General features: G+C 47.3%; 1 protein-coding gene across 5 annotated transcripts in view; it reads right to left on the bottom strand.

Annotated features, from left to right (window-relative positions):
• CNR2 (cannabinoid receptor 2) overlaps positions 1-20,713 on the bottom strand; it is a 33,756-nt gene extending 13,043 nt beyond the window's left edge. Inside the window, exons 1-3 of one of the 5 annotated variants that reach the window (XM_061148187.1) lie at positions 17,694-17,713; positions 4,577-4,721; positions 4,293-4,400 (exon numbers count right to left, since the gene is read on the bottom strand). The gene's annotated coding sequence lies outside the window, so the exon portion shown is untranslated. Of the gene's footprint in view, positions 1-1,980; positions 2,041-4,292; positions 4,401-4,576; positions 4,722-12,689; positions 12,807-17,693; positions 17,714-20,551 lie in introns of those variants that run through there. The other 4 variants (XR_009693791.1, XM_061148186.1, XM_061148188.1 and 1 more) reach the window with 4 other exon arrangements.
• Positions 20,714-21,462: the final 749 nt, after the last annotated feature.

The raw sequence follows: 21,462 nt of genomic DNA on the forward strand, positions 1-21,462 counted from the left end.
AATAGTGTAACTCTAGGTATGAAAAGAGGCAATGAGAGGAAATACTTTCTTGGACCATAACTAGCAGACAGGTGTCCAGAGATCTTTGACTATTAAGACCTAGTCCAGTAACAGCACATTGAATGTCTTATCAACAAACACCTTCAGAACTGGGAACGAGCCTTCCTAGCAACATGGGACAAAATGGTCATGAAATGTCCCCCAAAGTATGGTCAGATTTATGACCACAAGGGGGCCAGGTCAACTACAAATTGTCACTTACCGAGAGCATTGCCAGTGAATGAACAACAAAGGCATTTGCCACCTGCCTCTATGGAGATTGAACCCCTGCTGGTATAGCTGTTGACCTTCAACAACCCCTGAGGGAGATCAGGGTGGAGTGAGGCACTCTGTGCTCCAGGGAATCTGGTGGGACAGGTCTTTAGATAGTTGGATGTTTTTAGGAACAGATTTTATCAATATTTACAATTTTAACAATTTTATCAATCCTTGTATCTCCTCATATCTAGAGAAGCACTAAATCCCTTCATGGTGACATCAGATCCTCATGACTAACAAAAACCCTTTTGTAAAATGAATACTCCATGGTATTGAACTCCCCTTTCACCAAAACCTTATATATCGACTTTCCCCCACTGCCGCTTTGGAGGAGTCTCTCAGAGCTGTCTGAGATGCTGCCTCCTGGACTGTGGTCCTCATTTTCCCCCAAACAAAACTTAACTCACAACTCTCAAGCTATACATCTTTTTTTAGTTGATACCAGCAGCGCAGGACAAAATGGTCATGAAATGGCCCCCAAAGTATGGTCGGATTTATGACCACAAGGGGTCAACTACAAACTGGCAGTTACCAAAGGCACTGCCAACGAGTGAACAACAAAGGCATTTGCTATCCTCCTCTATGGAGATTGAACTTCACACTGCTGCAGCTGTTGACTTCAGCTGAGGGAGTTCAGGGTGGAGTGAGGCACTCTGTGCTCCAGGGAATCTGGTGGGACAGGTCTTTAGATAGTTGGATGTTTTCAGGAATGGGTTTTATGATCTCCATCCTTGCATCTCCTCATATCTAGAGAAGCACTAAATTCCCTCACAGTGACATCAGATCCTCATGATTAATTAACAAAAATCCTTTTGTAGAATGAGTACTTCATGATATTCAACTGCCCCTTCACCAAAACCTTATGTATTGACTTTTCCCAACTGTGGCTTCGGAGCAGATTTCAGAGCTATCTGAGATGCTGCCTCCTGGGCTGCAATCCTCATTGCCCCGCAAATAAAACTTAACTCGCAATTCTTAAGTTGTACATCTTTTTTTAGTCGACAAGCTAAACATCCAACTCATGAAATTAGACAAAGAGCAACAGCAAAAATACAGAGAAGGTGGAAGGCAGAAATATAAGAGCAGAAACTGATGACACAGTAAAGCAACTGAAAATAAGAAGCTCTGACAAAGACCGAAACTATTTCTTTGAGAAGATCATAAAACAAACAGACCTCAGGTAAGATTCCTCAAGATAAAGAAGAGAGCCTCCAAATAAGAAAAATGTCAGGCATGAAAGAAAATGGTCAATAATCCTTTGAACAGATATTTAACCTCAATAGCATCCACAGAAAGGCAAGTTTCACTACCATCGGATCAACCAAAAAATGAACCTGACAACACTAAGTATTGGAGAGGTGTGGAGGGCAAATTGTCAGCGCTGTGATGGTAGGGAGTTGGCGCAAACACTGTGGTGAGCAGTTTCCCAAAATCTAATGAAGCTAAAGAGAGTCACTGCCCTGGATTGCACCAATTCCGCGCCTGAAAATGTTCAAGAATGTCAATTTCAGCATTTTTGAAATAGCAAAAAAAGCACCACCAACCACAAAAGTCCATCAACTGGAAAATACATAGATAAATTATAGTACATGCCTACAAAGAACTACATAAAGCAGTAAAAAATGAACTAGAACTAAACGCATCAACGGGGGTAAATCTTACCAACACGACTGGAGCCAGAAGTCCAATCCCTTAAGAGAATGTAGAAGTTTTGAAAAGCAGATAAAGGGAACTGGAAGATAATGGCAGAGGAACTAGAGAAGTAGGAGGGAGGGCAGGATTTTTTCCAAACTAGACTAGAAATCAACACCTTCCCTGAGGCAAAGCGAAAAAGCGTGTTCCTCTCTGTAGATGTCTTGTGTATTCTTTACTGGCTGTTTTTCGGTCTCGAAACATTAAATAGTAAAACACTAAACAGTAGTTATTCTTGAAAAGTGGAAAAGTAGCTACAGTAAAACACAATAATGTTTTATAAAGTTTAAATATTTTACTTAACACTCAAAACAGAATTTATTATAATTTTTTGGCACCCATTTAAATTTTGTTCCCCCAGTGAGACCCTACTTCTGGTCCTGTTAGAGGTTCTCAGGGGGTGGGAGGTGGGACACGAGATGTCTGTGGCTCTGAGCAGTGGTTTCCTGGTGTGTGGGAAGACCTTAGCCACATTTTCATATCTTCCCTCACAATAACCTCCAGGGTAGGTATGCTTATGCTCACTTTGTAGAGGAAGAAGACTTAGGAATGATAAACTCTTTGGGCAACCTGGACTCAATTTCCTTATTTATAAAATGCAAATAATGTTGGTAACCTTATTATAAAGATTTAGTGAATTAATACATAAAATAGGGGACTTTGCTTGTGACCCAGTGCTTAAGAATCTGCCTTGCAATGCAGGGGACGCAGGTTCGATTCCTCCCGAGGGGCAACTAAACCTGCGGTGCAATGAAAGATCCTGTGTGCTGAAACTAAGACCCACTGCAGGCTAGTAAATATTTTTTAAAAATACTTAGAAGAAGTAGAAGAAGTATAGAAGAGATCTCTATACTTTATTGAGCTGTTCCTAATTTGTAACCTGCTCAGGATGACCTAGTTATTTAAGTGTGAGAGTTGGGGTTCACCGACTCAGTGAACATGAGTTTGAACAGACTCCAGGAGATGGTGATGGACAGGGAAGCCTGGCATGCTGCAGTCCATTGGGATCACAAAGAATCCGACACGACTGAGCGACTGAACTGAACTGGGGTTCAACTCCAGTTGAACCATTGGCAGCCCCAGTTGGACTCAACTGTTTGCCTAACCATTCCTCAAATAGTTCTGCTCCAAACCCACACCCCTTGCTTTGGAGTCTTAATCACTGACCCTCCAGGTAAGTCCTAGTTCTGCTTTCTACCCTCCTGTGCCCCAGGGGTTCCTTTCCCGGTTCATCTTCCTTCTGGACTCATCTTTTATCTTGTGATGTCTTCTTCGAACCATAGTCACACACCACTCTCCCAGGCTTACTCTGTGTATATTATAATCTGCTCTGATTAGTCTTTTCTCCAGCCAAATTAATAACTGCACCAACCAACATGCTATGCAATTTAACTTATACAAAATACTTTTTCTCCACCACCATCTAATGTAATCCATACAACCTCTGATAGAATTGTGGTTATTGTTATTGCATAGATAATGGAGGCTCAGAGATGTTAAACTACTTGAAGGAGGACAGTTTGTCGAGGTTAGAGACTGAGCATTATTTCTGGGTCTTCAGTGCCTTACACAATGCCTGCTATGTGGTCAATGCTCAAAAACTTCTTAATGAATGCAACCCATTTGGATGGAAAGGGGCTGTCTCCAATGCAGTAGATCCCAAGTAAGAGTGTGAGAGGAAAGGGGAGCACATGGGTAGGTTCTAATCCTCGCCCGGTGACCTTATTCAAGATCCTAATGCCTCTGTTTTCCCATTTCTCATCTGTAAGATGGGTTTTTGTGAGGATTTAAGTAAATTAATAAAACATATGGAAGTGCTTATTATTATTATTATCTTCAAATGGGATAATTCAACCTGCTTGGTGAAGTTGTTAAGAATAATGTGCCTGGTGCATTGTAAGAGCTTAATGAGTGGCAGCTCTTATAACCCAGTGTTTGGGTTTGTTTGTTTGTTTTTTAATTTTTTAGAGGGCAGAATGCTTTTTACCCTCAAAGGAACCCATATTCATAAGTCAGGTAAAAGCTGAATTCATGTTACCTATGTCCTCTCTTCCAGGCAGCCCAGATTCCTCTGTGGAGCCCTCAGGCTCCAAGGACCAGATAGAAAATCTCTCATTTAATACACCTCTATCATTTTACCATCAAGGAAACAGTCTAAGGTGGGGATATAATTTTCTAAGGTCACCTGACAAGTCAGCACCAGAATGGGAACTCGAGTGCACGTCCGCGTCCCCCAGGCCGCAATCAAATCCCTCGTGCTGTGCGCGGAGAAGTGACCCTACCTGGAAAAGCTGGAGAGGAGTCCTTCCCTGAGACGGACGCCCTTTGCTGAATGTTGCCAAGGCCACCCCTGAGTGAGACCGGAAATGGTGCCAGCCGAGTTCTCAGCCCTGGATTGAATGAGTGAAGAGACGTGTAAGCCTTTATCAGCTCCCACACCTGCATTCTGCCATTGCTGGGTGCTTCCTCCTCGCGCCCCTGCAGCTCCAGTCCCCTTTCCCTCCAACTCTCTTCCCCTGTTTCCCTTAGGAGACATCCCTCTCGCCCCCATTAAAGAATGGCTTACCCCACGCAGAGTCCAGCCTAGAAGGGGGATGCTCGGGTGGTGGTGGCCAGTATCCGTGCCTCACTCAGGCTTGGCGTGGCCACCACCCTATGGTTATGGTCCAAATTAAGTAAGGGCAGGAAATGCAGACTTCTAGATGGAGGACCTAACAAGAAAACATCCGACAACAGGGTGCACAGAGCCACGGGAAACCCAGTTCCCTGTCTGCCTCCCCTCTGAGCAGAGAGAAATCTCTTGTGGAGTCAGAGCTTCTGTCTTCCAGACCAGCCTTCCTCCAGGGCGAAGACTGGTCTGAAAGCCCCAGACAGAGATGCTCAATGCTTTGCTGCACGACACCGCTGTTCCAGTTCCACCTCTGCCATGGCGGGTCATGTGACTTTGGGCAAGTCCCTTCAACTTCCTGAGCCCCTCTTCTCATTTGTGAAATGACAATGACAAGACCTGTCCCATTCTCCTTGGGAAAACCAAACTGGCTGATGATCCCCGCCGCTCCCGCCACCCCCACCCCACCCATGGCTTTTTAACCATGTCCATGGGGAGGTTATGATGGGGCACCAGTCCTTTCAAAGTGTAGCAGAGGCTTCACGTCTGTGTGTTTGTTAGGAGGAGGAAAGGGTTCTTTTTCTTCCTTTTTTTAAAATCAGCTGTGTCAGTGGAGTTCCAAATATTAGGTTTTGGTTTTCAAAACCATTTTGTGACCTGACCTTGAACATATGTAATATGAAAAGAGAAACCACCTGATGTATGGCAGAAACCAACACAATATTGTAATTATCCTTCAGTTGAAAATAATAAAGGGGAAAAAAAGAAAGAGAAATAACAACCAAGTGCTTTTCCCACCATAGAAAAATGCCAAAGCCCCTAAACTACATGACTGTCTCTCCCCAGAGAGCATGCCCTCTCTGCAGTGGATGTGCAGGGCCTGGAGTTCGGACTCCTGCAGAGTGTCTGGGAAGAAAGCCTTGAGAGCCAGGAAGCTGCTCAGAAAAGATGCGCCCGGGGGTTTTTCTGACCCAAACTGAAAGTGTGAAGTGAAAGAACATCACAGTCACAGCTGGCTCCTCTCTATGCTGTGCAGAAAGCCCAAAGGCACCAGGGATCACAGGTGAGGGAGCTGGCCCTGGCCTTTTGATGGTGGCTGCTACTCCTGCAGTGAGAAGCTGAGATTGTAGGCTGGCAGCACGCTTTTTTTTTTTAAATGTCAGACCACACTCCACCACATGTAGGACCTTAGTTCCTCGACCAAGGATCGAACCCACACTCCCTGCGTTGGAAGGCAGAGTCTTAACCACGGGGCCACTGGGGAAGTCCAGGAACCATCATTTTTTATCTCTGGGTGGGAATGAGGAGGCCTGGGTTCCAGTCCCTGTTCTGCTACCAAGTGACTTTGGGCAGGTCCTTTCCCCTATCTGGGTCTTTTCTCATCTTCAAAGCAAGTAGATTGCTGGGTCACTTCTTAAGTCTCCTCTGGGAAACTCACCATGTTGGATCCCAGTATCACACAGGCTTGGCAACCAGACCTCTCTGGATTCAACCAGCCCTGGATTCAATTCCAATTCTGTACCTGTGGGCTGTGTGATGTTGGGCAAGTTACTTCACCTTCCTGAGCTTCTGTAAACCAGGAGAAACACTACCCATATCACATCACTGTGCAATCAAGTAATAGAAATTTACAAAATGTATGGTGGCTTACAGTATGTGTCTAATTAAAGACAGGAAATAATGGTTTATAGAATTCTTACAGGAGTCTGGGCTCGTTCGACTTTTGTCTGAGAACATAGGCATCTAGAAACTTCTTCAGGACTTCCCTGACGGTCCAGTGGTTAAGAATCTGCCTGCCAATGCAGGGGACACGGGTTCAATCCCCAGTCCAGGAAGATCCCACATGTTGTGGGGCAGCTAAGCCCATCATTACAGTGAGAACCCCGAGCCCTGCGACAAAGAGTAGCCCCTGCTCGCTGCAACTAGAGAAAGCCCATGAGCGGCAACCAAGTGCAGCCAAAAATAAATAAATAAATAAAATTTAAAAGAGAAAAGAAAGTTTTTCATTCATCCTTAGGGGACACTTTATACCATGAAGGCCAGACTATCTCCCCGCCCCCCCCCCCAAAAAAAAAACCAACCTTATTTGAGCTGCATAGATGATCCATTACTAATAGATCAGAGTCAGGCTCTCTACTTGCTTCCCAGCTGGCTGGGCTCTTGGCACTATACCCAACCATAGGAAGAGTGTCATGGGGCCTTCCTTACCCCTTTCTTCTCCTAGCGTCCCTCTGTGCTTGGTAGCACTTGGTTGCAATTGCAACAGATTTTTCTGGAGTTTTGGACTGTGGGCTATATTCCTTTGCCCAAACTTACTTATTTTTTCAGGCCTTATATCAAAAATCACCTCCTCCAGGAAGCATTCTCTGGTTTCTTCTTACCGGTCCACATGGATGAAACTCATTGAGTCCTACTGCATGGATCACTGCCTACCTTCCATTATTTGTGCCTATTCCTTGTATTGCTTCCTGGACTGTGAGTTTCTAATTTTGAGAATAGAATCTGGGTCAGGGAGCAGCAGCATCTTTGTATCCTATTCTCCCTTACACCAAGAAGAGTCTGCAGTAGATTCCTGGTGGAGAGCTTCTCATGAAGGGCCTGAGCTAGGTAAAGCAGCCCTATGGAGATGGAACTCAGCCCACATAAGCAAGGCAATTCGATGGCCCCCAAGCCACCGGTCCACGTTCCAAAGCCACAGCAGATATTGCCCATTGGCCCCAGTCTTCCTGAGCCCTAAGCCTCACTGTCAGCTTCTCACCATAGTGCTTCTGGCCCACAGATCCAGACTTCCGGAAAGAGGTGGGAACCACAAGCAGCAGGTCAAAAGCAGAAAGCTAACTAGAAGTTTGGTAACTGTCCAGGCTCTTTAACCTTATAAACAGACCACCAGGATAGTCATTCCTAAAATGGATTTGGCAGGGGAGGTAGGACAGCATGTGGAGGAAGGAACTTACAGTTTCTCCAATGATATGAATCAGAGGAGAAGGTTGTTGATGGGAGGCAGAATATAGAAACTGCTCTAGGACTCCCCTGGGGGTCCAGTAGTTAGAAATCTGCCTGCCAATGCAGGGGAGCTGGGTTCAATCCCTGGTCCGGGAAGATTCCACATGGCCTGGGACAACTAAGCCACAACTACTGAGGCCCGAGTGCTGCAACTACTAAAGCCTGTGCCCTCTTGAGACTGCACTCTGCAGCAAGAGAAGCCATCACAACAAGAAACCCCTGCACTGGAATTAGAGAGTAACCCCCACTTGCCAAAAATAGAGAAAGCCGGTGAGCAGCAATGAAGACCCAGTGTAGCCAAAAATGAATAAATAATTTTTTTTTTTAAAAGAGGAGAGATGCAAAGAGCTGCAAAGGGGTTATTTTTCAAGCTGATTTCTCTAATATATTCCTCCTGGATTTCCAGCCCTTGAGCACAGGGCCCTGGTAAAAAGTAGCCTCTTATGTATCTTAAAATCAACTTATTGAATGAATGAATGAACGGCTATTAGAAAAAAAGAGGGTTTCTTCAGATTCTCATGTTTCCTTTCCCCTCAGCTGCCAGGAAGCTCCGAGTTGAATGCAATACAGGCCAACAGTGCTGGGTCATTCAAGATTGGTTCCTCATTTACTTCTTGGTCCTCTTAGTGGTTTCTAGTGCTTTGCTTCTATTTCCACTGCCCTAATTCATAACATAGGCCACCTCCAGTCCTTTTAGGAAGGAATTTGTAATTTACAGAATTGGGGCAAAAGATTATTGAGGTCTCCTCTATAGTTCTTTTCTCAATGCCTATTGGTTGTGGACGAAACCCAGTCCCCGTGAGTCTGCCTTGTGGGGCTGAAGGATTCTCTTCCAAGTCTGCTATCTACACACCATTCATCATCCCCACCCAGGATTCCATGAAGTTACTTCCTGCTATCTGGATACTCATTCTCCCTGGATCTTCCTTCCTCATCCATCTATATCATCTCTAGCCTCTCTCCCAGGAGGAATTGAGCTACATGAAGCCTGAGGCCTCTTTCCACTTTAGTGAAGGTTAAATGTCAAGACTTTGGAATGAATCATTGTAGGATTCAAATCCCAGCTCTGCCACTGATGGGTTATATGACCTTATGGCAAGTTACTCAAACTCTCTGAGCCTCAGTTTCTTCATCTGTAACTGGGGAAATTAATACCTGCATTCTTTTTTAAAAACTGTTTACACACAAAAAAAACTGTTCACAAGTTTATTTTGAGTTGCAAAAATGTTCCCCCTGTAATATCTGCATGCTTGACGTCCAGATGAGATAATTATTTAAAACAATTAAGCAATAGCTTGGCTGCCCAACTGAAAGACAGAGTGTGCGTGTGATGTAGTAGAAAGAAAAGGATTCCAAGTTAGGAAGCAGATACTCAGGGTTTGAACCTGGCTCTGAAAGTGAAAGAAAGTGAAAGGGTTAGTTACTCAGTTGTGTCCGACTCTTTGCAACCCCATAGACTATAGCCTGCCAGTCTCCTCTGTCCATGGAATTCTCCAGAAAAAGAATACTGGACTGGGTTGCCTTGCCCTCCTCCAGGGGATCTTCCTGACCCAGGAACTGAACTCAGGTGTCCTGCATTGCAGGCAGTCACTGAACCTGGCTCTGACACTGGTTAGTTCTATGGAGAAGTCACTAACTCTGTGTCGCCCCTGAACTGCCCTATGAAAAGAAGATGGAAGGGTAGTAGTGATGGGCCTTTGTATTGTACAACCACCCTCTCTTTGATACCTCATTTAAACCTGATCTTATTTTCCGAATTTTAAAAGGCGAAAGATTTATACGATCTGAAGAGAAACCAGAGTTTTTTTCCGAATTTTATAGATGAAGAAATTGGGGTCCAGGGATGCTAAGAGACTGGCCGGGGGTTCAGAAATCTGTGCACTTATTCATTCCTCTGAAGACCCAGGGTCCTATCTTATTGTTCACATTTTTTACATCTTCCAGACCATTACTGGGTAAATTAACTAATCTGAAATCTACCCACAGGACAGTTTTGTTGAGTCTTTTCAATGTCTTCTTTTCAACTACCTTACACTCCAGCTACTTCCTTTTCAGAGAATGGACTCATAAGACCCACATTCAGAGTATATTTTATTTGACAGTTTGGTGGCTCAGAGGGTAAAGCGTCTGCCTGCAATGTGGGAGACCTGGGTTCGCTCCCAGGGTCGGGAAGATCCCCTGGAGAAGGAAATGGCAACCCACTCCAGTATTCTTGCCTGGAGAATGCCATGGACAGAGGAGCCTGGTAGGCTACAGTCCATGGGGTCGCAAAAAATCGGACATGACTAAGTGACTTCACTTTCCTTTTTTTGACAGCAGGGGAGGGCTCATGGTCATTATATGAGGCAGGTAGTATTCCTTGAGCAAATGGGTTCAGAGTGGGCAAGGCCTTTGCCCCCAGTTTACAGCAAGTGGCAGGCCAAGCCAGGACTTGAGCCTTTGTGTTCTGACAAACTCAAGTTGACAAAGAGGCAGGATCTAATGCATGACTCTGCCCAGGTGACACTGACACTGGCAGTCTTTTGTCTTTAATCCTGGGGCGAATCACATCTCTTTTCTCTTTTTGTCTTTTTCCTCTACTGACCAGTTTCACTCAGTCATGCCTCCATTGCCACCATTCTCTGGCCTAGATTTTAGTCCTGTCCCCATCAGCCTGGTGAAGTCCCAGTCTCATCTCTTCACCCCAACAGATCTGCCAGACAAGCTGAGATCCAACCCTGGTTCAACTGACTATTAGCTTTGTGCCCTCGGATTAAAGTCCTTACTTCATTCACTTCTTGCCCTCAGTTTCCTCATCTGTAAAATGGGAATAACATATAGTATGTATTTCTTTGGTGATGGTGAAGCAAGAGAACTAGTTGGGATAACATCATGCTTAGTACAATGCCTGGCACAGAGTTCGTCTGCCACCGATGGCAGGTTTTACATGTACCTATAAGGTGTGTACATATTGTAACTTTCTCCTCTCTTTCTCAAGTTCTTTGTTAGCTGGCAATGAATGTGAAGACATAGCCATGTCTGCTATGCCCTTGGGCTGTATGGGTGCAGAGGGGTGGTTCCTGGGAGGCAGGAATAAGAGGTGGGACGATGTTCAGGGCGCAGAGAGAGAAGACCCTATTTCCATTCAGAATTTTTGGAACTGAGTGAACAGGAAGCTGAGGATGTGCCTGGGAGCCTGGTGGGTTATTAACCAGCCTGGGGCAAAGAAGTCAGCATAGGGATGTCCCTGGTGGTCCAGTGGCTAAGACTCCACGCTGCAATGAAGATCAAAGATCTTGTCTGCCACAACTAAGACCTGCGCAGCCAAATAAATATTTTTTAAAAAAGAAGCGGCAGCCAGCACCCATCAGACTGCAATTATGGGGAGAGCCCTGGGCTAATGAGACGGGAGTCTGGATTCCAGTCCAAATTTTGAGTGGAACTGTTGTGTAGCAACCTCGGGCAAAACAGTCCCCTTCTCAGAAAGTCCATCTGCACCAGGTAAGATCTCAAAAGCCTTCTCATTTGGTCCTTTCAATTTGAGTTGTGCAATTAACCTTGTGGGCTGGGGCAGGGCAGGGTGGAGGCGGGGAGTGGGTGAGGGGATTTGTCAGGTTGCGAAAGAGCTCAAGTGAGAAAGCCTTGAGCCGCAGCTCTCAAACTCTGTGGGCTCAGCACCCCCTTACCATCTCGAAAGTTGCCCAGATCCTCAAGGGCTTTCTTTGATACAGGTTACGTCTTTCAAACAGTGACTGCTTAGAAATTAAAGCTGACAACTTGAAAATGACATTTAATCAATCTGTTCCATGTGAAAGAAATAATGTGTTTTTAATGCCAATAATTTTTGGGGGCAGATCTCTATGCTGCCTAGCGGCTGGACACTCGTCTCTGCTTCTGCATTCAGCCTGTTGTGATACATCGTTGTGGTTAAAGTGTTTGAGGGGGTTTGTTGCTGTCCCCTGGGGCTTCCTTTGTGGCAGGTACTAGGTGGAGGCCTTTTACCTGCATGCCCTCTCTCTTTTATCCCGCCAACTGGTCTTGCAGATAGGTTGTCTTATTTTTGCCATCTTATAGATCAGGGAAGTGAGGTTCAGCTGGAGGAATTTGCCCAAGGTCAGACGGCTTGGAAGCGGCAGAGTCAGAACTCAAAGCCAGGATGCTATGTTCCACGCGGTGCCGGAACCCATCCGTGGAGCGGGGCGGAGGTCTTTCTCACACTTCAGGAAACAACAGTCTCTTCCCTGATGTCCTTTTCTACCTTCCCTCCTCAGACTGCTTCCTCTAACCAAGGCCTCTGACACCACCGTTGGGGCCAGGGCACTGAAAAGTCAGCTCCAAGAGAGCCGGGGCTCATCGTCCAGTTTGCTTTCTGCTGTGTCTCGGGGGCCCAGAACTCCCGGACTTGTGGAAGCTGCTCAAGGAGCATTTGTCAGGTGAATTGGTTGAAGGAGTTCTCTGACATTTGTGAAAATCCCCAAGGAGGGTTCCCTTCTTCAAGATGCTCAGAGCAGGATCTTCCCTGGGGATCCAGTGGCCAAGAAACCACCTTCCAACGCAGGGGACGTGGGTTCCATCCCCGGTCTGAGAGGATCCCACATGTGGGAGGATCCCACATGGGGGGCAGATATGCCCCCCAAAATTATTGGCATTAAAAATGCATTATCTCTTTCACATGTAACAGGTTGATTAAATTTCATTTTTAAGTTGTCAGCAACGAAGTCTACTGAGCCCGTGTACCTAGAGCCCCTGCTCTGCCATGCAACAAAGGAAGCTACCTCAACGAGAAGCCCCCACACCGCAACTAGAGAAAGGCTGATCACAGCAATGAAGACCCAGCACAGCCAAAAATAAATAAATAAGGAAAAAGCTAAAAAAAAAAAAAAAAAATTCCCTGCATAGATACAACTGATCCTTTTAAGGGGGAAGAAATGGACTATATATCAGCCAGAAGGGCATGCCTGGCGTAACATTTCAAAAGTGCCTCGCTAAGGATCTGTGGCAAAAAGACTTAGGAGAAACCTTTCAGAGCCTGACCTGCTGCCTGGCACGTACCTGCCAGAGTGGGACCACAGCGTAGGGGGTACCGTACCTTATGACGGGGGGCCGAGCGCTGGGCTTTGCATGTAAACTCAGTCACTCTGCGCAGTGAGGCGTGCAGGGTGGTTCTGTCCTCATGTCTCTCATTTACGGACGAGGAGACAGAAGCACATGGAGATAAAGGTCATACAGAGAGCAGAGCCCAACTGGAACCCAGGCCCAGGTCCATCAGCCTCACACCTCCTGCTCACTGGGGTCTGGCCCCTTTCTCCTGGGGACCTCTATCCTTGGCGGGGGCGGGTGGGGAGCAGTTCTTCAAATACTGTAAGTACATAGCCTTCCCTATTTCCTGCTTTAGCAGATCCCAGGGTTCGGAGACTCAAGAAGGGCACCTTGGCAGTCTGTCTGAAACATGTTTCTTAGTTCTGGCCCTACAGGGAGTACCTCTGTGATTCAGGGCATCACTCTGATTCTGTGCTTTTTATCTTCATATTAATTTATTTATTTTTGACTACGTTGGGTCTTCATCGCAGTACATAGGCTCTCTAGTTCTGCACAGGCTCAATAGTTGTGGTGCACAGGCTTAGTTGCCCCAAGGCATGTGGAATCTTCCCTGACCAGGGATTGAACCCATGTCCCCCGCAATGACAGGCAGATTCTTAACCACTGGACCACCAGGAAAGTCCCTATCCTCATCTTTATAGTAGGAGCTAAAGTTCTATCGTCCTCTTTCAAAGAAAACCTGCTACAGAAAATTTTAGAAATTCAATAGTTAGGGCTTCCCTGGTGGCTTAGGTGGTAAAGAATCCGCCTGCACTGCAGGAGATCCAGGTTCAATTGAACCCAGGTTCAATCCCTGGGCTGGGAAGATTCCTTGGAGAAAGGAATGGCAACCCACTCCAGTATTCTTTCCTGGAGAATCCCACGGACAGAGGAGCCTGGTGGGCTCTAGTACATGGGGTCACAAAGAGTCAGACACGACCTCAAGACCTAAATCACCACCACCAATCATTACAGTGTCAATGCTGGTAAGAGTCTGTGGCTCGCCTTACCCCTGGGGGTACTTGCTGCTGGTGAAAGCTTGGTCAGGAGTCACTGGGAACCATGGTGAGGGGAGTGGATGGGTTTGGGAGCTTTGTTAAAACTGTTAATTGCACTTGGAAGAGGCTGATTACCCCTTCCACCTGTGAAATGTTCTCTGTAGGACAAGCAAGGCGTTGTAACCGTCGGTGCAGAGAGGCCATTAAAATACGCTGAGGGCTTTTTACGGTGGCTTCTCTGCACAGCAGAGTGGGAAAATGTTAACCGCGTGTGGTGAGTATTCTGAATCCCCCTGTGGTTTCTTTGCAGGCTGTTCTGCCTCTTCCTGACTTGGTCAGATCCCAAACAGTGGGGTCCCTCCCTAATCTCGATTCTGGTTGTTTCTAGGGTTGCAACAGTAGGGGAGGGGGTTACAATTCAGGCTGGACCCAGATCGGAAGCGGCAGTGGTGGGCGATGATGCGGATAGCCCTGGAGGCTCAGCCCTTGAAACACACCGGTGATCATGACAAAGATAGAAAGTAACACTGAACGAGTGCTTACTGTATACTCTGGGCCAGACCCCAAGCTACACACTTTACACTTAACGCAAATGTTCTACAGGACAAGTCAGTGAGGGAACTGGTATGACTTCCACCGTATAATTAAGGAAACTGGCACCAGCAAAGAGGCTGAGTTGTATGTAGAACTTCAGGCCTCCAAGATCTGTGAGTGGTGACAGAGTGGCTAGAGGGTCACCAGGATGGCTGGACAGGGGCTGGTGATAAATTACACTCAGTGTGGGTACTCAAAGCCATGGAGAGATGAGGAGAGGCCAGCGATCTGGGAGTTAACCCCTATGGGCGCTCCAAGATAGCCCGTTATGATAAAGTGCGTTCATGTGCTTTGGGGAATCTGTCTGGCTTCTGGCCTCTGTGGCCATGAAGAGGAAAGCACGTTAGCCTTTCTGGCCTGGGATTTGGGATCGGATCCAACAAGACTGATTCCTGCAGTAACTTGAGCGGTAACCTGGATTTCTATCTCCTACTTCTGTGAAGAGAGATGGTAAGCAGGTAAGAATCAGTTCAGAAGAAGAAGGGATTAGATAGCGGTTTAAGAGGCAGTCCTGAGTCACAGATATGAGTTCTGATTCTGCCTTTTGTGAAATCCGTGGTCTCTTGGGCAAATCACCTCACCATCCTGAGCCTTGGTGTTCTCATCTGTAAAATGGGGATAATGAGATTATCTCCCCTCAAGGCTGCTGTGAAGACTGAATGGGGTGGTGGTATGTACAAAACGCACAGCATGTTGCCTGGCTGGCGCTTAATAAATCCTCATAAACATTAGCTAATTATTTTTTTTGGGGTGTGCTGGATCTTCATTGCTGCATTCGGGCTTTGTCTAGTTGCGGTGCACAGGCTTCTTGTGGTGGTGGATTCTCTTGTTGAGGACCACAGGCTCTAGAGTGCAGACTCTGTAGTTGGGGCACACAGGCTTAGTCGTCCTGCGGCATGTGGCACCTTCTCAGATCAGGGATCGAACCCATGTCCCCTGCACTGGCAGGCAGATTCCTAACCACTGGACCACCAGGGAAGTTCAGTATTACCTATTACTGTTTATTTGTGCGCATTTTCTCTGCCAGGTTGCTTAAGGATCATACCCAAAATTTAAAGAGAGAAATAAAATAGAATGAGGTGATTGGACTACACCATCTTTCATCTCTTCTGCCTCAGGAACTATTTCACAGCAACGTATAATTTTACAAACCCCAATGAGAATTATGTGGACTGTGTCATAATTTTCTATGGTCCATGAAAAAGGAAGTGTTTTAAGTCAAAAGTACTGTTTGTAGTGTGTCTTATTTCCAAAATTTCCTTAACATTTCTTTAACTTATATGCCTAATATGTAAAAACAAATTTTTACTTCTCCACGCTTTACAGTGACATATGTGCTTGATTTACTTTAAATTCATGACCAAAGAAAATGCATGGTGGCTGAACAAATTTTAAAATGATGTTTCATGGGGGGACCAAATGGACATTAAAATAGGCTGAAATGGGGAATTCTTTGGTGGTCCAGTGGTTATGACTCGGCACTCTTACTGCCAGGGGCCCCGGTTCAATCCCTAGTCCAAGAACTGAGATCCCCAAAGCTTCGAGGGATCATTTACATGAGCTGGGGTTTTGCGTTCTCTCATTTGATTGCTTAAAAAGCTGAATTGTCCCTTTTAAAAAGAACATTATGCTTGTTGTATGGTAAGATAAAATAGCTCTCAGGTCCCTATGTATAAGCACCTCTCTGCATATGCCTTGCAGGTATAGATAACTTTTCTGTGCAACACAGGAAAATAAAAAGTACACATTATTTTTTCTTTTTAACCATCTTTGACATTTCGTAACAGAATTTTCCTGGTAAGCCATGTAAGGAATTTGATCAGATAAATGCAAATGGTAAATCTGGAGGCAAATCTGTGGAGGAGTCTTTTCTTCCTTCTTCTACTTCCTTGTATATTCAGCCTCAGAGTTCCCTTTGCTTCCTCTCTTTTTCTTTTTTTTTTAAATGTATTTATTTATTTGGCTGCATTGGGTCTTAGTTGCAGTACACAGGATCTTTGTTTCAGGGCACTGACCCTCCAGCTGTGGCAAGCTGGCTTACCGACCAGGGATGGAACCCCAACTCCCCTGTACTACAACATGGCTTCTTCACCACTGGACCACCAGGGAAGTCCCAGATTCCTTTCTTTAATCATTGGTTCATCAGAGGTATAAATTCAACAACATAAGATGAAGATCAGTGTAAAAGCATGTACTAGCCAAAGCCAATCTAGTGGTCCAAAGATGAACCGCCTGGTTGGAAGTCATGAGAGTATCATCTGTTTGATCACCACTAACTATTGCTTTTGATTCTTCCATTTATTTTATTTAAAAAAATTTTTTGGCTGTGCCACGTGGCTTGTGGGATCTTAGTTCCCCAACCTGGGATCGAACCCAGGTCCCTGGCGGTGAGCATGCTCAGTCCTAACCACTGGAATTCCCAATTCTTCCATTTATCTTAAGAAGTTCTCACACTGAGAAAAATGTCTTTTAAATGGCAAAACAAGTATTCACTTTTTTTTTTAATGGAAATGTTCTACTACTGTGAACCTTCTGGAATAGCTTCTTCCTTGTTGGGATGAGCTGGTGGAAAACAGTGGAAAGACAGCCCCGGGCTTGACTCTTGTCTCTGCCATTTACCTGCCACGTCTGAGCCTTGGCAGCCTCACCTGTCCAGTGGCTGTTATATGACGACTCAGAGATGGTCCATGGAGCCCCAGTCCCTGCTTTTGGCTTCGTCGGATCCCCCAGGATCCAGACAGATCCCTGAAGACTCGTAAAGGATGGGCTTATTGCTGTTCTGACAGAGGCAACACTGAACGCAGCTGTGATTCTCAAAGAGGAACTTTGGGGTGGCCCTAACTCCCCGGGAGAGGAAGGCGGGGGGACTTTGGTGGGAGAGGCTGCCTCTGACTCGCTGGGTGAGCGGATCCGGGGCCTCCCCTCTGGGGGCGTCAGCAGGTGGGGAGGAGAAGAGAAGCAGCAAAACCCACAGGATGCCCAACCCACCCACGCAGTCACCCGCGTCAATGGAATACTCACAGCTTTCTCTCCCATGCTGGGTGTGATGTCACTGGGGAGGCTCCTCCCTGCCTGACCTACCCCATCTATCTGCCCTGGTCTGCCATTTTCTTTCCTTTGGGGGTCTTTGCTGCCTGAGGGTGGGGGCAGGACACCCTGCAGACCCTACCTCTCCAGAATATGATGGGAAAACAGAATAAAGGTCTTGTCCTTTTCTGCTGGATGAGGGCTGACCCTGGGTCCCACCTTGCACCTTAGTGCTTAGGAAGCACTTTGCACGTCTGTTCTCCTGTCTGATTTTCGCCACAGTGTACCACAGTTCTGGATTCAGACAGACCTGGGTTTAGGGCTTCGCTTTGCCACGTGACCAGCCGTGCGAACTTGGGCAAGGCTTTATGCCTGGGTGAATTTCAGTTTCTCACCTCTCAAATGTGGGTAGCGATAGCATCTCCCCCACAGGCTGCTGTGAGAATTGAAAAATCTGCAGGTCTAGCAGAGCTCCAGCATGTCGTACTAGAATGCTCAGTAAACGTCGCTGCTGTTGTTCAATCACTCAGTCATGTCCGTCTCTCTGTGACCCCCTGGACTGCTGCATGCCAGGCTTCCCTGCCCTTCACCATCTCCCAGAGTTTGCTCAAACTCATGTCCGTTGAGTTGATGATACCGTCCAGCCATCTCATCCTCTGTTGTCCCCTTCTTCTCCTGCCCTCAATCTTTCCCAGCATCAGGGTCTTTTCCAATCAGTTGGCTCTTCGCGTGACTTCAGAAAACGCACAAGCACTGCTTTGAGATGGGTAGGTAATCCTACCATAGCTTCATTTTTAGAGTTGAAGAGATTGAGGTTTGCGAAGGTGATGTGACTCAGCCAAGGTCGTCTGACTAATCGGCGAGGGAGACTTGGGTCCTCCACAAGATTCAGTGATCGGCAGCACAAGCTTTGGAGCCCACGGCGCAGGACTTGACACTGGCCCTTCTCTTCCTTGGCCATGTGACCTTGCGTGTGTCCCCATTGCTCTTGAGGCTTGGTTTTCTTCCTCTGTAAGTTAAGGCAGCCTGTCTCCCTTCAAAGAGTGCCCTTGGTCTCTCCCGGCTCAGGGACTTTTTTCAGGGGCAGGGGCAGAAAGCAGAAGCTGTTTGAAGACAGCCCTTCTTCCTGTCCTTTGTTAAAAAAAAAAACCTAAGCTCAGTGAGAAGGTTAAGATGATGTCCCATGGGTGGAGAGAGAAGAGCCGCACCTGCGGTCGAAAGCCAAGGGGAAAGGAGAGACGGTCCCACACAGGGGAGGCACCCGAGGTCACGAGTCCTGTGAGTGTTGGGGGCCTGGAAGGGCCTTGGGGAGATGGCAGGACCTCTGGGGGCAGTTGCCAGGTGGCATACCCTGGAGGGTGAACCCAAGACACAGGGCATTCGAGCCTTGGCAAAGAATCTGGGCTCCAGGCATACCGGGGAAGGGGATAGGGCTGGACTACAGGGGATCAAACCCCTTTGACAAGGGGGTGTTCATCATCGGAGGAGCCCGGGGCTTCTTTCACTCTCTGCTCTGTAAGTGACCCTAAGGGTGAGGGGTAGTGGAGGGTATAGCTCAGTTCACCCTGAGATCTGCTTTCTGACTTGCTCAGCAGGATGGGGGCTTGGAGTCCTATTGAATGTGCTTTAATAAGAATGAATAAAAGAACATGTTATGCACATCTGAGATCAGGGAGAAAGATGACAAGATGAGGAGGGAAGAGAAAAGACTGGCGTTTAGGGCTCCACTCAGCTGACCCGGGCTGTCGTTTTCCACCTTGTGTGTGTGCTCAGCCACGTCTGACTCCTCTGTCCGTGGAACTTTCTAGGCAAGAAAGCTGGAGTGGGTTGCCATTCCTTTCCTCAGGGGATCTTCCTGACCTAGGGGTTGAAGCCGGGTCTTCTGCATTGAAGGCAGATTCTTTACCATCTGAGCCACCAGGGAAGCCCCTTTCCCACCTCAATCTGACCTTAATCCACCAAAGGGTAAAGGACGTGCGTCATTGGTAGAAACGGATGCTTGGGCTCAGGGCAGGTCAAGGACCATCTCTGGCTGAGCCAGAAGGTAGTTACCGAGCTGGGGCCAGTGTTGTCGGCGTGCCACCCCCCAGGGTCCCCCCCAATTCCTCCGCAGCCCCTTCTCCACTTCAGTCCTGGTCTTCATGCCCTGGAGGTGTCTACATGCTACCCATTCTAGGGGAAAGCAGCCCACAGCCTCATTCATCCTCATCTCTAGTCCAGGGCCAGGGTGGATGGGGTGAAGGTCAGAATCGCCCCCTCAGCCTCACCCTGAGCCCAGCACACGTGCCCACCCTGGTGCTGGCATCATCTCATCAACCCTCCCACGAGCCTGTGAGTGATGGTCTCGGGTCTGAACTTCTCAGAAGAGGAAGCTGAGTGGGGGAGAAGTGGCATGATCTGTCTGAGGCCGCATGACTGAAGCGACTTAGCAGCAGCAGCAGCAGGGTTAATAGGGGCAGCGCTGGGGTTCACCCTCCAGCACTGACTCCGGGGTACACTTGTCAACCCTACTGTTCACTGAGTGGAACCTCCAGCGAAGTGGATCTCTGGCCTCCTGGGTCTAGAGTGGACCAGACCACACAACACTACTGAGGCACCCCAGCCGGGCAAGCTGTGTCTCTCTGGGTGTCAGTTTCCCCATCTGTACAGTGGAGGCCAGGACTCACCAGATGATTTCCAAGACCTCTTCTGGCCCTAGTCTTTTGGGTTTGTTTTTTTTTTTCCTGGCCCATGAGCTGCTATTTAAGCCTGCATCTTGTAAGGCAGGAGAGCCTAGTGGCTGAAGTGTGTGAGGAGCCAGAATGCCTAAGATCAAGCCCAGCACTCTCATTTAACGCCCATGTGACTTCAGGTGAGTCACCGAGCCCCGTCTGTAAAGTGGGGAATGACAACAGCCCCTCGGTAGACCGTTGTGAGGATTAAGTAAAATTAAACCACGAAGGTCCTTAGAGCAGTCCCTGGCACACAGCGAGGCTCTCTGAGGCTGTGAGCATCACCGTGAATCCTGACCTCGGTAGACACGGAGCTGAGAGCTGATTCTCATCCTAGCTTTGACGGTGAAGACCACACAGGCCATGAGCCTCCTAGGGACTAGACCTTAAAAACTCCAGGAGTCCTCAGAAACATCAATCCCCTGGCCCCAGGCAGGCCCACCCAGCTTCTTACCACCCTGGAGGGAAGAGGTACAGTGAGAACACAGGTTTTCTAGAATGAGGAAGAAGCCCTAAAAAAAACAACAACAAAATCTACTCACGGTTGGCCGTGGTTGAGCTCCCTGACCTTGCCGGACGTTGAGTCCAGGGGGTCGTGTGTCTCAGGACCGATCCTGTGTCCCAGGCGGAGCTCCTGGGGCTGCTCTCCTCAAACCAGCTTTCTTGCACGTTTGGTTTCTCAGAGATGAGTGAGTGTGGGGAGCTCTGGTCTTCCGTCCCTGTTACCACTTCCCCTCTGGGTTCCCGGTGCCACGGTGTTCTTGCCCTTGCAGTTGAATTGTTTCTCAGGGGGATCTCTGGCCAGGGCATAGGCCCAGGGGTCCTGGGATTTGGGTTCCCACCCTGCCTTGCTGTCATGATCTTGAGCAATTCACTTAACCTCCCTAAACCTTAGTTTCTTCATCTATAAAATGGGGATCAAGTACCAGCCTTACACAGATCACCTAACAGGACATTCTATGCTAATGCTTCTTTCCCATCAGACCAGAGCTTTGAAATCCAAATGCCTTCAGGCACCAGGCAGATAACCGATGTAAATGGGTGCAGGGTGCTGTACAGAGCTAGAGGGTCTGTGGTGGGGACTGTGGGGAAAAGCGGGACCGTCTCTCAGCTCCAGGCAAGACTTGCCACCTGGGAGTGCAGATCTAATTGCCAGATGTTCCAAGCATTTGAAAGATGTACCACATCTTTTAAGAGACACTAGAAATCATGACTTTTACATAGTGGATTCCAGTTTTAGAATGTTGACCCGAAAGTCAAATCTTCTAAAAGTGCTAAGTGGGTCAAATCAAACACCATTTTCAGTTTCTGTCTGCTGGACCATGGGTTCCCTGAGGGCAGGGAGTGTGTACCCAATGCCCAGTCCTGAACCTGATATGGTTCAAACGTTCCTCATACCTGTCATCAGATAGAATATTTAATGAGAGTCTACTTCTCCCTAGGGATACACAGA

This window comes from Dama dama, chromosome 8, assembly GCF_033118175.1.
Source record: "Dama dama isolate Ldn47 chromosome 8, ASM3311817v1, whole genome shotgun sequence".
In the NCBI taxonomy this organism is placed as follows: domain Eukaryota; kingdom Metazoa; phylum Chordata; class Mammalia; order Artiodactyla; family Cervidae; genus Dama; species Dama dama.